General features: G+C 45.7%; 1 non-coding gene across 1 annotated transcript; it reads right to left on the bottom strand.

Annotated features, from left to right (window-relative positions):
• Nucleotides 1-10,581: 10,581 nt before the first annotated feature.
• LOC112660713 (U6 spliceosomal RNA) lies at nt 10,582-10,688 on the bottom strand. Its single transcript, XR_003137153.1, has one exon. It is a non-coding gene; the product is annotated as a U6 spliceosomal RNA (small nuclear RNA).
• Nucleotides 10,689-17,373: the final 6,685 nt, after the last annotated feature.

Here is a 17,373-nt window from a genome sequence, read left to right on the forward strand (position 1 = left end):
TCACTTCAGCTCCCCAGAAGTCCTCTAGGAAATTTTGGGCTGGGCACTTTTATAGACCTGTCTCTTACCCCCTTGCATTTGGTCAGGTACCCCACATTTTAAAGATAGGAAAATTGGGGCAACAGGATGGCTCAGTTGGTAGGGCATATGACTCTTGATCTGGGGGTTGTGAGTTTGAGCCCTATGTTGGGCATTTAAGCCCCACACTGGAACAGTAGAACTGATCAGGGAATTACATTTGGTGCTGCCGACTCTGACACCTGATCTCCTCACTGCACCCCAAATGCCAGGCAGACAGGAAGCCTGGGGTCAAGGCTACTTCTCATAGCCAAAGCTCTGGGTGCCCTGTGGGGGGGGTTCACGTTGTATTAAACAAGAGAGGTAGGAGTTTGAGGGACAATGCAGCAGTGTTTGGAAGCATAGACCTAAGGGCCTTAAGTGCCACTGTGCTCAGGCTCAAGTCAGCTCTGCTGCCTCCCCTACCTCAGTTTTCCCTTCTGCAAAATGGGATGAAAATAGTACTTGCCTTACTATGGGTATTGTGGGGATTAAATGAGGCTCATAGAAAACCCTGTGCATCTCTTTTCCGGAAGCCCCTGTCAGGATCAGCTGTTCCCCATACTCCGGCTAGGGGCGAGAGCCAGGGAGCGCGGGTTTCCTCTGCTCTAGCCTGAGGACTGAAGACAGGAGGAAGTATCATTTCTTATCTCCATTTTATTACTGAGGAAGCCAGGCCTCAGAGAGGAGAGGTTACTTGCCGAAGATCATACAGTCAGGGACAGAGCCAGGATTGGAAACAGGGCCTACCCCAAGCCCGAGCCTGGCATCTTGCCACCGTACCAGCTCCTTCCCCACCATGTTGTTGGCCCCTCTGTGGGCAGGATGGAAATACTTCCTTCACTAGAGGCCCAGATTCCCCTTTTCCTGGTCTGAGGTACCCATAAAACCCCATATCTTCAGGAATGAGATTCAACCCCTCCCCTGTTCTTCTGTGCTGGGCCAAATCCTGGCCCATCCCTGTAGCTCAGGACCTGGTGACAGACCTGCTCCCACTCCCATCCCAGTGAACCTGGGGAGGGCCAGAGGCGGGCAATCAGGGCATGGAAGGCAGGCCTAAGCTGGTAAGGAGAGTGGACTGTGGGTTCTGGAACCAGATGCCCTGGGTGTAAATTCAGCTCTGTCATTAGCTTTTACTGGGTGACTTGGCTAGATAACTTCATCTCCCTGAGCCCCATGGCATTCAGCTGTTAGATGATGGGTGGGGATAAAACCTCTTATTAGGACTCTTTTTTATTTTTTTTCTTATTAGGACTCTGGCAAGATTGTTATCTTGGGGTTGGTGCCAGTTGGCATCTACTACTTCTTTGCTGAGTGACCAGCTGACTGATCAGATGAGTATAAAAGGTTTGTTAGCACAAGGCCTGGCTTGGGAATGGCAGCTTCTGAGGAACAGCTTCTCAATACCTGGCCCTACCCTGTGATGCCCCTTATGGGCACCCTCTCCACCCCCAGTCCTATCATACTTGGGTCCTTGGCCTGCCGGGCCACCCAGCACCAAGTGCTGTCCCACTCCCCACCCTGTGTATGGTCTCTTTCCAGCCATGCCCACCCCCAGCTTCTGAATACATCCCTCATTGTCCCATCGCTGGCCCAGCTTATGACCTCAGACCTAGAGCTTGTCTCTCTTCAACATCTTTTTTTTTTTTAATGATTTTATTTATTTATTCATGAGAGACAGAGAGGCAGTGACACAGGCAGAGGGAGAAGCAGGCTCCCCACAAGAAGCCCAATAGGAGACTCAATCCTGTGACTCCAGGATCACGCCCTGAGCCAAAGGCAGACGCTCAACCTCTGAGCCACCCAGGTGTCCCTCTTCAACATCTTATATTCGCCCTCAAACACAGTTCACTTGTTCTCTTAACATTTATTGTTTGGTTCCTGCATAGCAGGCAATGGTAGGGGCCAGGTTGAATAAAGTCTAATACAAAAATACCATAAATGCCTCTTATTCACGGTCATCCAGCATGGCTGCACCTGAGGATGGACTCAGAGCACTTGAATTCATAGCCCAACTGGACCGCTTATTTACTCTGTGACTTTGGGGAAATTATCTGACTTTCCTCACCCTCAGTTTCCTCATCTTTAAAATGGGATAATAACAGTATCTACCTGATAAAGTTATAAGAAATGAGCAACCTAGAATGGAAGTTTGAGAAGAGTGGGATTTTGGTCTGTTTTGTTCATTGCAGTATCACCAGCACTTAGCCTAGTGTCTGATACATATAAGCTATTCAACAAGTATTTGTTAAATGAATCTGTGTGATAATATAGTGAGGTAATGCATGTAAAGTAATGCTAATAGAAATACAATGCAAGTTACTTATAATTTTTTTTAATATTTTATTTTTTTTAATTTTTATTTATTTATGATAGTCACAGAGAGAGAGAGAGAGAGGCAGAGACACAGGCAGAGGGAGAAGCAGGCTCCATGCACCGGGAGCCCGACGTGGGATTCGATCCTGCGTCTCCAGGATCGCACCCTGGGCCAAAGGCAGGCGCTAAACCACTGCGCCACCCAGGGATCCCTAATTTTAAGATTTATAGAAGCCATGTTGAAAAAAAGATGAAAAATGTAAAATTAATTTTAATAATATATATTTTAACATTATGTGTCCAAAATATCATTGCAGCATGATCTCAATGATTTCAGTAAGAATTATTACAGAGGGGACAGCTGGGTGGCTCAGCGGTTGAGAGTCTGCCTTCTGCTCTGGTCATGATCCTGGAGTCCTGGGATCAAGTCCCATACCCGGCTCCTTGTGGGGAGCCTGCTTCTCCCTCTGCCTATGTCTCTGTCTCTCTCTCTGTGTCTCTCATGAATAAATAAATAAAATTGTAAAAAAAAGAATTATTACTGAGATTTTTTTTTTAAGTAATTGCTATGCCCAACGTGGGGCTCAAAGTCACAACCCCGAGATCAGGAGTCATATGCTTTACCGACTGAAGAGTCAGCACCCCTGAGAAAGTTTGGATTCTTTTTTTCCTACTGAGACTCTGAAATCTGGTATGTATTTTACCCTTCTAGCACATGTCAATTATACAACAATATCATAAGCAATGACCTACCAAAAAAATAAAATTGTATTTAACAAATATTTTTGTTTTTAAATTTAAAATAATTAAATAAACTGAAAAAAACTTGGTTCCTCACTAGTACCAGCCATATTTCAAGGGCTCAGGAGCCCCATGTGGTTAGTGGCTACCAGATTGGGACAGCACAGATACAAGGTACTCAGGGCACAAGTTAAGTTCCTAGGGAAGTGCAGCTACTACTAAGGATTTGGAAGACGTCTGTGCTTTAGGTTGAGTGAAACAAGAAAGTCACCGAGCACTGTGTACAACATGATTTCACGTGTGCAACCAAAGAAAAGCCCCACCCCCAAGCTATTTATATTTGTTAAATATGTAACCCAGATGTAAACAGAAGCCTCCTCGCCTTCTAAGGGCTCCAAACCCAATCCATGAGAGCAGCAGGAAAAAATGAAATGTGCCACAGATGCCTGCTAAGGAGAGTGGGCCCAAACAATGGAAGGCCTTTGTGTTAGCTCCAAGAGGAGTCTGGCGGAGGAGCTGGGAAGCAGAATTGCTTGTGTTAGGAAGGGAGGAGAGTTTGAATTTCCCAAGGGTCAAGGTGATGGAACGCCTGGGGCAAAGGGCCGGGGAGCACCCCTCCCTGGGAATGGGGGTGGCTGAAAGGATGTAAACCCATCACAGAGATGACACTGAACGTTGCTTGCTATGTGGGGTAGAGCGTGAACACTTTGGGGCCCCCCCAACCCTCTGTGACGTCTACTTGCCTAACCAATGTCAGTGTGCATGAGTTGTGGGGTAGAATCCATAAAGAAGCTGAGCTTTTCATCTGGGTCAGAGAGAGGAGATGGCAAGGGCAGAACCAAGGGCCAGAGACTGAGGAGACTGGACTCACAAGGGTCCCCTTCTTTCTCCCAACACCATTCCTGGGATTCAGAGAGGTGACTTTCAACCTCCCCTGATTCACAGAGGTGGACGTGGCAGCTCGCCTCAGCATGTCTGCTGTACCTCAGAGGCCAAGGGGGCCTAAGAAGACATCTGGACTCCTGTGTTTGTCAATGCCCAGGAAAACGCCGGGAAGAGTCCACATCCACATGACGGTGGCTGCCTCTGGAAGGAGTGTGGGGGTGGAGAGGTGAGATTTTCACGTTTACCCTCTCTATGTCCGTATGGAGTGGTTTCAAAATGCTTTTACAGTGAGCAGGCTGTACTTTTATGTTTAGAAGGAATAGAAAACACTGCCCCTGAACCGTCCTCTCTGCCTTTGGGTAGGCACCCAAGGATACATGGCCAGTGTGGAAAATTTAGAATATACAGGTAAGTAAGTAGGAATGAGCAGCAAAAGTCATTGTAACTCACTGCCTAGCAGTGACTGCTCTCGAACTGCTGCTGAAACTGCAGAATGTCTAGCCTCCGGGCTGGCCCTCTGTAGGGCTGGCCCTAACAGGCCTGGCCATTTGGCCCCAGCCCCAGACTAGTCAAAGGTCAGAGTGGCCAAAAAGGTTGTCTTAGGGCCCGGGGCTGTGAGGGGTCTCAGCCCGGTGCCTGGAGTGCCCTGGTGGGAAATGGGGCCTTTGCTTTGGCATGGAGACTACTGTGGGCCTTGGGTATGTCTCCATTCAATTTGGGGGCTGCGCAGGGAACATAGGAGCCCCCCTGTGGCACTGAGGACATTGCCTTCTCATGGCACAGAGGGGAGGAGTTTGGTCAGCCTAGTTGTGAACATGTTACTTAACCATTCCACGCTTCAGTGTTGTGTTTTGTAAAATGTTGTGAGGGTTAAATGAGATAATGTAGGTCATACAATTGGCAAAGTAACTTTAGGAAGAATGAAGATTTATTTTTATTTTTTAAAGATTTTTACTATTCATGAGAGACATGCAGAGAGAGAAAGGCAGAGACATAGGCAGAGAGAGAGGCAGAGAGAGAGGCAGAGAGAGAAGCAGAGAGAGAAGCAGGCTCCACGCAGGGGGCCCGATGTGGAACTCTATCCCAGGACTCCAGGATCATGCCCTGAGCTGAAGGCAGGTGCTCAACTGCGCTGAGCCACCCAGGCATCCCCAAGAATGAAGATTTTCTAAGAACAGTCTTTGCTCAGCTAAGCCCTCTAGCCCTGGTGAAGGAGGTGAGAGGGTGAAGTTTTTTCCTGTTAAACATGAGGGAGTGGGGGATGGAATCCCAAGGCCCAGTGTTCCATCTGGTTGAAGCAGAGTCAGGAGCCCCTGTCCTGGGGTAGTGGCATCAGCAAGCAAGCTGGACACTCCTGAAGGCTCAGTGGTAGATGATGGACACTGGGGTGGCAGTTGGCAGCTTTAAGGTCTGGGGCGCATCTTGGGAGCCAGACCAGTACGGAGGCAAGTGTCAATTCTAGTCCCCACTCTGCCATCAATGTGGCCCACGGTACTACTAAGGCCTCACGATAGTGTGGAGGTTTCTTTTTTTAAATATTTATTTATTTTAGGGGGATTCCCTGGGTGGCTCAGTGGTTTAGCGCCTGCCTTCGGCCCAGGGCATGATCCTGGAGCCCCGGAATCGAGTCCCACATCGGGCTCCCTGCATGGAGCCTGCCTCTCCCTCTGCCTGTGTCTCTGTCTCTCTGTGTGTCTCTCATGAATAATAAAAGCTTTTAAAAAAATAAAGATTTATTTATTTTAGAGAGATAGCATGTGTGAGTAGGGGCAGGGGCAGGGGAAGACAGACTCTCAAGCAGAGGCCCTGTGGAGCCTGACCGGGGCTGGATCTCACCACCCTGAGACCACCTGACCTGAGCTGAAATCAAGAAAGTTGGATGCTCAGCTGACACAGGTGCCCCCGCACAGAGGTGCCCAGTGCAGCCTTCCTTTGGGCTCAGCCCATCCAAGCTCCAATCAGGTTTAGTTACTTGACAACTATGTGATTTGGGGCAGGTTACTTAACACTCCTGGTGCTTCAATTCTCCCATCTGTAAATGGGAACCGTGAGGTGACTAGCTTGCTGTGAGAATTAAATGTGGGAAGGCAAACAAATTATGCAGAGGATACCAGCCTTACAGTGAGGGCTCACTAGCGATGCAGACTTGTTGGGATGGCCTGTCTGCATCACAGAAGTGGCAGGTGGTCCTTGGGGTTCTTTCTGGTTTTGGAAGTCATCATCTTTCGTGTCTGACCCAGCTTCTCAGAGTACCCTCCTGTTCAGTTCTACCTACAGCCCTGAAGAATGAGAAAGCTCTTGAATAACTGAGAAAAACACCCTCTACCCCATGCGTTTTTGTGGGAAAATGAAGGCACTGTTTCTGCTGTGACCAGTCAAGTATGCTTCGACTTCTCAGTCCAGAGTCCACTCTGGGCTCTGATGGTTCAGTTTCACACCCAAGTCATTAATTCACACAACAAATGCCATCTGAGCATTTGCAGAACAGATTAATGGCTCACAGGATGGGCTCTGGAGTCAGATGTGCCTGAACTGGACTTGTGGTTAGGCTACACTTAGGTCTCCAGGACTCTGTTTCTTCAGCTGCAAAATGGAGAAATTAATTCCCATTTCTCAGGTTAATGTGAGGATAAAACCAAACACTGTCTTGAATCATCTGGGGCTGTTTTTAGCTACAAGTAACAGATTAGCTGACAAAACCAATCAAGGCGCTTAGTTCTCTCACAGAAGTTTCTGGATTTGGTAGCTCTGAAGTTGGCTGGGCAGCTATTCAGGCTCACTCTTTCTGCTCTGCCATCCTCAGTCTCTGGACCTTATGATCCCAAAGTAGTTGCTGCAACCCCAAGCTTCATATCCTCACAAACTCCTTTCTTACCTTAAACAATCTTTCTCCAACTGTAGCAGGCACAAGATTCACCCAAACAGCTTTTTAAAATCCCAGAGTCAGTCCCAGGTCCCTTCTCCCGAAATTCTGATTCCGTGAACGTGGGGCAGGACTCAAGAACTGCATGCTAACAAATTCGCAGGGATGCTGAGGCCCCAGAATTCATGGTAGCTTACCCTGGGAATGTGTCTTCCCCTAGTGCTAACTTTAGTCCTGAAGAAGAGGCTGGGGCGCCTGTGGTGGCTCAGTCAGTTAAGCAGTTAAGCATCTGCTTTCAGCTCAGGACAGGATCCTGGGGTCCTGGGACTGAGCCATGAGGCAGGGCTAGGGCAGTGGGTGGGGTGGGGTGTGGGGGTGGTCCATGGTCAGCCAGGAGTCTGTTTCTCCCTCTGCCCCTTCCCCCTGCTTGTGCTCTAACAAAGAAAATCTTAAAAACAAAACAAAACAAAACAGGCTGAGGAATGGATTCAAGTGCTGGTACTTTATTTGGAAGATGCAAGCCCAGGGTGGGTGGGGGTGGGGGAGGGGAGGGAGGAGGCAAAGCAGTGAGAGGAGGTGCATTATATCCTGTACTGCTTCCCAACAAGCTGCAAAGAGGCACAGTTGGTCACTCAGCCAGTATGTTAATTAACCCAGAGACTTTTCTGGAAGAGCGGAAAGGAGGAATTTTGGAGAAAAGGAGGTGGCAGTTAACCCAGTTCCCTCCCTTTCCATCTATCATTTCCTACCTTTCAACATTTGCTTCTGGGGAGCTCATGTCTCCACAGCTCTGGAGGGAATCAACCAGCCTCTTGGCTGCCTCTGAGGAAGCCAGAGCTCACTCACGCCCCTAGGAGTGGTTTTCCTTTGGTGGTTGGTACAGGGTGGGGTCCAAGTGGGAGCACTGAAGAGGCAGTTGAGAAATCTGGGAGAACCCACAGGAGTTGTGTCTACTAGAGGTAGAACTGCGCAGACAGTGGCAACTAGTTGAGTCCAAAGCAGATTTTAGATACTGAGCCAAGAGGATTTATTGATGGATTGATAATGGAGTGTGGGGAAGGGAATATTAAGGTTTTGATGGATGATGGTGCTGTTTACTCGTATGGGGAGAGCTTGAGGGGAAGTTACTTTGTCAAGAAAATTAATCTTTTGCCCATGTTAAATTGGTGAAGTCTATGAAGTGGTTTAACTCTGGATCTGAGGGGAAGGTTCTTTCTGGAGATCAGAATTTGAGTCACATACACTGTCACATACATGGTATTTAAAGTCAGAGTGCCAGTTGTGGACACCTAAGAAAAGAGGTTGGTTGAAAAGAGAAGGGAGAGATGAGGCAGGACACAGGGCTGGTGGCCTGTTTACCAGGTGGGAGCAAAAGCCTCCTTCTCCAGGTGGGCGGAGGACAGCATGGGGGGTTGGCAGTGGTCATGAAGAACACACCTCTTTGGTGAGCTTTGCTGTAATGGGGAGCAGAGAAATGGGGCAGCGGCTCAAGAGGACCAAGGGAGGATGCTTTGAAAGTGTTTGCAGATGGGAAAGATCCACAGGGACGAGATGGAGTGGTGAGAGAAAGGGGACCGCTGCCCGAGTTCAGTCTCATAGCGCAGACGGAGGGATCCAGATCCCAAACTGCAGGCTCAGACTCAGAGAAGAGAGTAGGGGACGTGGGCACACTACACTGCAGGCAGGCGGTAGAGGAAAGGGGAGTGAATTCACCCTGTCTGACTCCATCTTCTAGGACTGAAGTTTGAGTCACTGAAGTGGGTTTGGGTTTGAGTCATTCAAGTCACTGAGGAAGGTGTTGGAGATGGCAGAGGAGACAAAGGTGGGAATTCTGAGGAGAAAAGGTAAGCGTGTCAGAGCAATGTGACAGGAGAGCTGGGCAGGGTTGGGGGGCCAGCAGAAGTGCGGGCCGAACCGTGAAGTGGGTTGGTTAGCGTGGCCAGTGGACATTGCAATGTTCAGCCGCAAGGTGCAGGGGCTGGAGATGGGCTGTGCATGGGAGGGGGAGGGGACCGGGTGGAGGGTGGTTTGGAGCTGGGCAACGACAGCTGAGCTGAGTGAGAAGGGAAGTGAAGACAGGGGAGAAGAGGTGACTGCTGGAGCAAAGTGCAAAGAGGTAGAGGCCATGGGTTGGAAATCTCAGTGAGGCTGGAAGAGGGGAAGGTTATTCTAAAAGGCAGTAATAAAAAGTTAACCACTGGACAAAACCGTATGTTTCAAAATACTAAAGACAAACAGCTACAAAAAAAAAAAAAAAATGAAGAGAAGGGGTGTCTGGGTGGCTCAGTCAGTTAAGTGTCTGCTATGGGCTCAGGTCATGATTCCAGGGTCCCAGGATAAAGCCCTGCCTGCATCAGGCTCCCTGCTCAGTGGCAAGTCTGCTTCTCCCTCTCTCTGCCCCCTCCCCTACTTGTGCTCTTGCTCTCTCTCAAATGAATACAAAAAATTAAAAGAAAAATGAAAAGAGAAAAAAATAGACAACAGAAGGACTATATATAAAAGACTTGAGATATATATAACATAAAACAGTATGATGGATCAAGGCCAAACATATTTATCACTTTGTGCTACTGTAAAAGAACTGAGGAACATCTACAACGGATCTCTAGAATATACTGTTTTTTTTTTTTTTTTAATTTTATTTATTTGAGAGAGTGTGTGCAAGTGCAAGCTGGGAGAGGACCAGAGGGACAGGGGGAGAGAACATCAAGCAGACTTCCCACTGAGTGCAGAGCCTGTCTTGGGGCTTGATCTCATACCCCCAGACCATAACCTGAGTGGAAATCAAGAGTCAGTCACTTAATTGACTGAGCCACTCAGGTGCCCCCAGGATATACTGTTAAGTGAATAAGCAAGGTGGAGAAGTGTATAGTAGGCTCTCTTTTTTATAAAAGATTTTTTTTATTCATGAGAAACACAGAGAGAGAGAGGCAGAGACATAGGCAGAGGGAGATCTTCGCAGGATCCCTGTGGGGAATCCGATGTGGGACTTGACCCCAGGACTCCAAGATCATGCCCTGAGCTGAAGGCAGATGCTCAACCGGTGAGCCACCGAGGCATCCCTCTCTCTCTTTTTAAAAAAAAATATTTGAGAGCAAGTGAGAGAGTGCAACAGGGAGTAGGGGAGGGGGAAGAGGGAGGAGCAGAGGGAGAGGGAGAGTCTTAAGCAGACTCCACTCAAAAGTCCACGTGGGTCTCAATCCCATGACCCTGAGTTCACAACCTGAGTGGTGGAAACCAAGAGTTGGTTGCCTAACCCACTGTGCCACCCAGGTGCCCCTACATAGTCATCTGTTTAAATTAAAAAAAAAAAAAATAGAATGATTAAATTAAATAAAACAGGTCACTGAATGGAAAGAGAGGGAATAAGGTAGAGGACGTAGAAACAGAAATTAGATTTTGAATAGATCTCGTTTTGTAGATTAGACTTGGAACTACATAAATATTTTATGTATTAAACTAAAAGAAATTATTATTCTTTAATTCTATAAGGAAATGCAAGTTGACATTTTCTCATTTCCGAGCTATGTAGAAAGGACATATTTGCATCTAAATTTCCAGGTGTAACTCAGCTTTGTTAACATGTCACAGACTGCTTTACAGGAGTATTTTTATAGTAAAATACCATAATTTCATTATTCAATACCATATATTGTGCTTTGACTCATCATTTCCTCTGAGTTAACCCAAGAAGGGTTGCAGGACGCTAGGGAACTGCACAAAATATGGAGCGCTTCACAAATTTGCGTGTTCTCCTTGCGCAGGGGGCATGCTAATCTTCGCTGTATCGTTTCAATTTTAGAATACATGCTGCCGAAGTGAGCCCAAGAAATTCTTAAAAAATGGAAAAATAAATAAAACAGATTAATGTAAATGCGCATCCAGTCAGTAGCAAGCCACACAGAGAGAAACTATAGTAAATTTAAAACACAGTGAGCTGACTCTTATCTGCCAAGGAGGAAATATCCCCAAAACAAAGTACAAACAAAACCTTAAGGGATCCCTGGGTGGCGCAGCGGTTTGGCGCCTGCCTTTGGCCCAGGGCGCGATCCTGGAGACCCGGGATCGAATCCCACGTCGGGCTCCCGGTGCATGGAGCCTGCTTCTCCCTCTGCCTATGTCTCTGCCTCTCTCTCTCTCTCTCTCATTAAAAAAAAAAAAAAAAAAAAAAAAAAACCTTAAACTCCCTCTTGTTATTCTAATACTGTTGTGGGATATGGGATAAAACAACGGAGTAATGGTGTTCAGCTAAGTTCATAATTCAGAGTGCAGATGAGAACTGGCATTCTCGATGTCGGGAAAAAATATACACATGGAAGATACAAGAGTTAAGAAAAATCTCAAGTCTGAAATGTGAACACAAAATATGAGTATGTTTTATCTTAAAAAGGAAACGTGTCCTAGCTTTGTATAACAAAGGCCATAAACGATGACCACCACAACAACAGTGGACACTCTAGAACTTAGATTTTGGTCTTGCAATGCCATTCACCACTAAAAGGAACCAGAATTTGGGTTTTTTCCTAGAAATAAGTGACCCAGGACTGGAGCAGGAAATGTACAAGTCTGGAATATCCTATCCTACTAGATAGCAAAGGAAGTTTTACCAAATGTTACTTACTATCAAAAGGGTTGTTATCAAAAGGACTCAGCAGCCCCTTGAAGAGGCCCCCCCTCCACTGGACAATAAGAACAATTTGAGCATCAGTAAGTTTAATAACAGCAATGAACTGAAATGCATAAAATGTTTAGTTCAGTGATCATGATAGTAACAACACTAAAAAGCAACCCACTGGTCACTTTTGTTTGGAGAATACTAGTTAAGTCCAACTCATTATTTTGAAAACTGGTCCAGGACACCTGGGTGGCTCAGCAGTTGAGTGCCTGCCTTTGGCTCAGGGCGTGATCCTGGGATCCCAGGATCGAGTCCCACATTGGGCTTTTTGCAAGGGAGGCTGCTTTTCCTTCTGCCTATGTCTCTGCCTCTCTTTCTGTGTGTCTTTCATGAATAAATAAAATCTTTAAATAAAAAGAAGAAAAAAATGGACCAAAGACTTGGGCATCTATTCTTTTTCTGATACGAACTGCAATTCCAGCTAACCAAATAGCAGGTGAGTCAGTTTCTCTTCTTGGTGGTATTTCAGGCATTATGTGAAGAATGGGTAGTAGGCTTATCTTCATTTTGCAACTCTTGATGAATGAATCTAGGCACTGAACTTCAATGGCCATAATATGTAGACAACCAGACGTGGGGTCTCCTGATGAAAGCAAATGACACCATGTGCTTTTACCACTAAATATGAATCAAATCACACTTCTAAGTCTACTCCTATTTAGTAGTAAATACAAAGGACAAAGAAACCTGTGAAACAACACCATAGAGAAAGAGCAAAACCAGACTGGCAAACAGAGATGGAGGGAATCCATAGGAACCAAGAGATAAGAAAGATGCCATCATTTTTAATACACAGATCCTGTTTGGATTCTCAAATAAATTACTGAAGAAAAAAAGACACTTGGGGAATTAGAAATTTGAGAATTTGGAGTATTTCATATTAAGGAACTGTTATTTTGGTATGCTAATGGTATTATGTTTTCTAAGAAGCCTCTATCCTCTAAAACAGTTAAGTATTTATGGATGAAACGGTGTGTCAGGTTATGGTAAAGGGGAGGAGCCAGTGGTATAAATTAAGCAAAATTAGCTGAGTTTACAATTGCTGAAACTAGGTGCTAGGTACATGGGGTTTTGCTGTCTTATTCTACCTTTGCACATACTTTTTTCTTTTAAAAGATTTATTTTAGAGAATGGATACATGGGGGGGGGGGGGTTAGAGGGAGAAGGTGATAAGCCAACTCCCCACAGAGCCTGACACAGGGCTTGATCTCATAACCCTGGGATCCTGACCTGAAACCAAGAGTCAGATGCTTACAGACTGAGCCACTCAGGTGCCCCTATTTGAAATTTTCCATGACAAAAATACAAATTTCTGAATTCAAGTCACCATGATTTAAGGCTTTCACTGGCCATTGTGATACAAGGAAGGACAGAGATATCTGCGTATCTTCCGGGTTTCTTGCTTGAGGAATGCAACGGGTAGTTGTGTTTTAGCAGGTGTAAGAAAAGTAGGGGATTTAAGTTTGCAAAGAGGAGTTCCACTCTGGTCATGGTGATTTGAGGTGGCTGTTGTCTGTCTGGGTGGGACTGCACAGGAGGTTGGTGGAAATACTGAACCCAAGAGATGTGGGCAGGGAGTGAAAATGTGAGTCACTGGATGATGTCCCCAGGGAGAAACCACAGAGAAGGGCTTTGAGAAGTGGTCAACCAGACAAATTGTACTTTAGGAACTGGGGGGCCCCAGAGAGGTCTAGGACAGTTTTTAAAAGGAGGGAATGTGGGATCCCTGGGTGGCGCAGTGGTTTAGCGCCTGCCTTTGGCCCAGGGCGCGATCCTGGAGACCTGGGATCGAATCCCACGTCGGGCTCCCGGTGCATGGAGCCTGCTTCTCCCTCTGCCTCTCTCTCTCCCTGTGTGACTATCATAAATAAATAAAAATTAAAAAAAAAAAAAGGGAATGCTTGAAGGCTTACTTCACACTGTATACAAAAATTAACTCAAAATGTTTTAAACACCTCAATTTAAGAGCGAATATTTCCTAAAACTCTTAGGAGACACAAGTATAAACCTTTATGGCCCTGGACTGCGCAACAGATGCAGATAGGACACCAGGCATAAGCAGTAAAAATTACGGAAATTGGACTTCACCAAAACTAAAAACTATTGTGTATCAAATGTCACCATTAAGTGAAAACCCTCAAAAATGTGAGAAAACATCTGCAAATCATAAATCTGTTAAGAATCTAGTATCCAGAATATATAAAGAACTCCTGCACCTCAACAATAACAAGATACATAGCCGAATTAAAAATGAGCAAAAGGGACATCCGACTGGTTCAGGCAGTAGAGCGTGTGCCTCTTGATCTTGGGGTTGGGAATTCAAGCCCCATGTTGGGTATAGAGTTTACTTAAAAAAATAGGCAAAGGATGTGGAAAAAAAAAAAAGGATATATATAAAAAAAGATATACAAATGTTCAATAATCATGGAAAGATGCTTAACATCTTAGGGTGTGGAAAACACAAATCAATACCACACTGAAATATCACTTCATACCCACCCGGATGCCTACAATAAAAAAAGAAATGGGAAAATATGTGCTGATGAGGATGTGGAGAAATCGGAACCCTCATGCATGGCTGGTGGGAGCGGGAAATGGTGCAGCTGCTGTGCAAAAATGGCCTGGCAGCTCCTCAAAAAGTTGAGATTCAAGACCCGGCAATCCTACTCCAAGGTATGGGCCTAAAGGAACTGAAATCATAGGTCCACACAACAATGTGTAATAGAGGATTCATAATACCCCCAAAGTTGAAACAACCCAAATGCCTACAACTAAGTAAAAATCTGGTACAGGTTTCCCCTGCTGTCCAGAAGTAGAGCCTTCCCATGAAATCTTTCCTAAGCCTGGTGACACAGAGGGAAGCAATCACCACTCACTTATATGAGGACATTTTTGAGCTTTCCCAGACTCCAAAAAATGACATTTCTTAGGCTTTTGAGACCTTAGGACACTCTCAAATGGATTCACAAAATAAATGGAGAAAAAGCACAGATGCTCACACAGCAAAGGTATGATGATGGTTTGGTGTGGAATGTAGTTATGGAGGAGGGAGCCTGGCAGGTGCCACGCTTGCCGCTCAGGGGGTAGTGCTGCCTGTAGAAGGGGTCGGGGAACCCAAATGCTATTTTGGAGGGCCTTTTTTTTTTTTTTTTTTTTTAAGGGCTTTTGTAAAAGTGAAGTGGCACAATGTGAACTTTCAAAAAGTGGAAGATGTATCTGTAAAATGAGTATTTGACAAAAGCAATCAAGTACATGCTAGAGTGCAGATGAACCTCAACCTCACGCTATGAAGCCAGTCACAAGACAACACCTTATAGGATTCCATTCAGAAATGTCCAGAATAGGCCAATCTAGAGACAGAAAGATTTGCAGTTGCCTAGGCCAGAAGAGGGAACAGGGAGTGACTGCTAAGTATGGGGTTTCTTTTTTGAGTGATGAACATTCTGCAATTATATAGCGCTGATTGTTGCACAACCTTGTGAATATTCTAAAAACCAATTGCATGCTTTAGAATGGTGAATTTTTAATGGGAATTCTAGCTCAACTTCAGGCTCAAGCTCAGCAAATGCTGCAGTGAAGCCAGGCCAGAGGCCTGGAGAGACCGCAGGACCCGAGCTGGGTGGCAGCTAGCCACTTATGGCACCTGTCCTCTTCTGTCATCTATCCTTCCCCTAAATTCCAGGAACTCTGGCGAATCCTGAACAGAATCTGGCCTCATCCCTCTTGCCATGATCTGTTTAGGAGTAGGCAGGTGGTCCAATTTCTGCCCAAAGAAACTCAGGTTGCCAAGGGGCTTCCGGGAAATCATTTTCAGCAGAAACAGGTCTTTGGGGATGCCTGGGTGGCTCAGCAGTTCGGCACCTCCTTTTCGCCCAGGGCATGATCCTGGGGTCCCGGGATCGGGTCCCGCATTGGGCTCCCTGCACAGAACCTGCTTCTCCCTCTGCCTGTGTCTCTGCCTGTTTATCTCCCATGAATAGTCTTAAAAAAAAAAAAAAAAAAAGAAAAAAGAAAAAGGAGGTCTTTGCCTCTGGACACCAGAGTGTCAAATTGAGACCTGGAGCAGCTGACTTGGGGGTGGGGTGGCTGGATAACATGCTGAGGCCACCAGGGCAGAAAAGTTGGAAAGAACCAGTGGGGCAGGGATGCCTGGGTGGCTCAGTGGTTAAGTGATTGCCTTCAGCCCAGCGTCCTGGGATCGAGTCCCACATCGGGCTCCCTGTATGGAGCCTGCTTCTCCCTCTGCCTATGTCTTTGCCTCTCTCTGTGTCTCTCATGAATAAAGGAATAAAACCTTTAAAAATAAAAAGAACCAGTGGGATAACTTAGAACCTCCCTACCTTCTCTTAGGGAACTGGATCTTCCTCTTGTTTAAGCCACTTTATTTTACTTGACTAGAGCCTAAAACATCCAACCTAACACAGGTTATGGTGACTGCTCCCCAGAGATGGGGAGATCTGGGCTTGGAGACCAGGCCAGGGAAGGAAATCCATTTAATCATGTTCAGACTTAGTTCAGGTCAGGGCTGTCAGTGAGCACGGTTATTATGGCAATCTTAAACATCCTTACCAGGTTTTCAAGAGTAGTTTCTTGCTTTGTAAGCCCAGGTATTCTCATGGTCCATAGCTAGTCAAATCAGCAGATATTTTCGGTAAGGGAAAAACAAAGTTCAAGCTCACCCTACTCATCTTAATTCATAGATAACAGCAATAGAGGATTACTACTACTGGGTTTGACTTCAGCTGGTCACTTCACTTCTGTTTTAACTGTAAAATGAGGATAAACACCTACACACAAGATGGACACAAAAATTAAGAGCATTTGGCTGAGCTCCTGGCATGGCCCATAGCTCAACACATTTGACAGAATCTGAACACCTACAAATATTGGTTAAAGTAACCCCAGCTGCGGCTTTCTCAAATTCTGCAACTTCTGCTCAAATACCAAGCTGCTGTACCCCTATCAGCTGTAACATCCCATTCTGGAGGAGGGCACCTCCCTCTGAATAAAAATTAAGAGTCCACATACAACCTAGAACTCTCTCCGCAATAAAGCAAGTGGCTGCAAACTGCCCAAGTGGACAAATTTTATTTTATCCAAAAGGTGCCCCCAAATAGAAGTCACAAGTTCTTTTTGAATAAAGCTGAGAGTTTGAATCCTGACTTTGTTACTCACTCTGTGGATACATAACCCTGAACAAATTTCTTCATCTGAGCTCACTTCCTTGCTCTTAAAAAGGGTGTTAACACTTGTGTTACACAATTGTCCCAAGACCAAAGACTGGAGGTAATACACACACAAAAAAATTATCAAGAAAGTTCTTAATAGGATAGCTCTACTTTTCCAGGGGATAAACAAAGCAATGTAGGATATTTGTTTTATAGTCTCCACTTTATTTCCCCCAAACAAGAGAGGCCAGTGACCTGTGGAAGGACATTCGAACTGCAAGTAGCAATTTATGACAAGTTCTATTTCTTAAAAGCGGACTTCTTGCTCCTTTCCCTAGAGGGGAAAACTAAAGCCATCAGAAAAAAAAAAAACAAAACAAAAACAAAATCTCAGGTTTGGGAGTCAGAGCAGTTCACCAGCAAGGACAAGAATTTCATCAATTCACAGAAGACTTGTAGGTCTGCTGCAGAACAAGCGTGCCCAGCTGTCTTACACATCTCGTGGCCAATTGTAGGATACAAACACAGAAGCACTTTTTCCTGATATAAGGACCATAGTAGGACCTACTAATTTTATAGATTTTCAATGTGAATGAAGTAAAAAGACTCTTCTGTCAGCTACCAGGCCAATACCTCAGACCTACCAAAACTGCCTTTAAAGATACGCT

This window comes from Canis lupus, chromosome 2 (genome assembly GCF_003254725.2).
Source record: "Canis lupus dingo isolate Sandy chromosome 2, ASM325472v2, whole genome shotgun sequence".
NCBI classification, from domain to species: domain Eukaryota; kingdom Metazoa; phylum Chordata; class Mammalia; order Carnivora; family Canidae; genus Canis; species Canis lupus.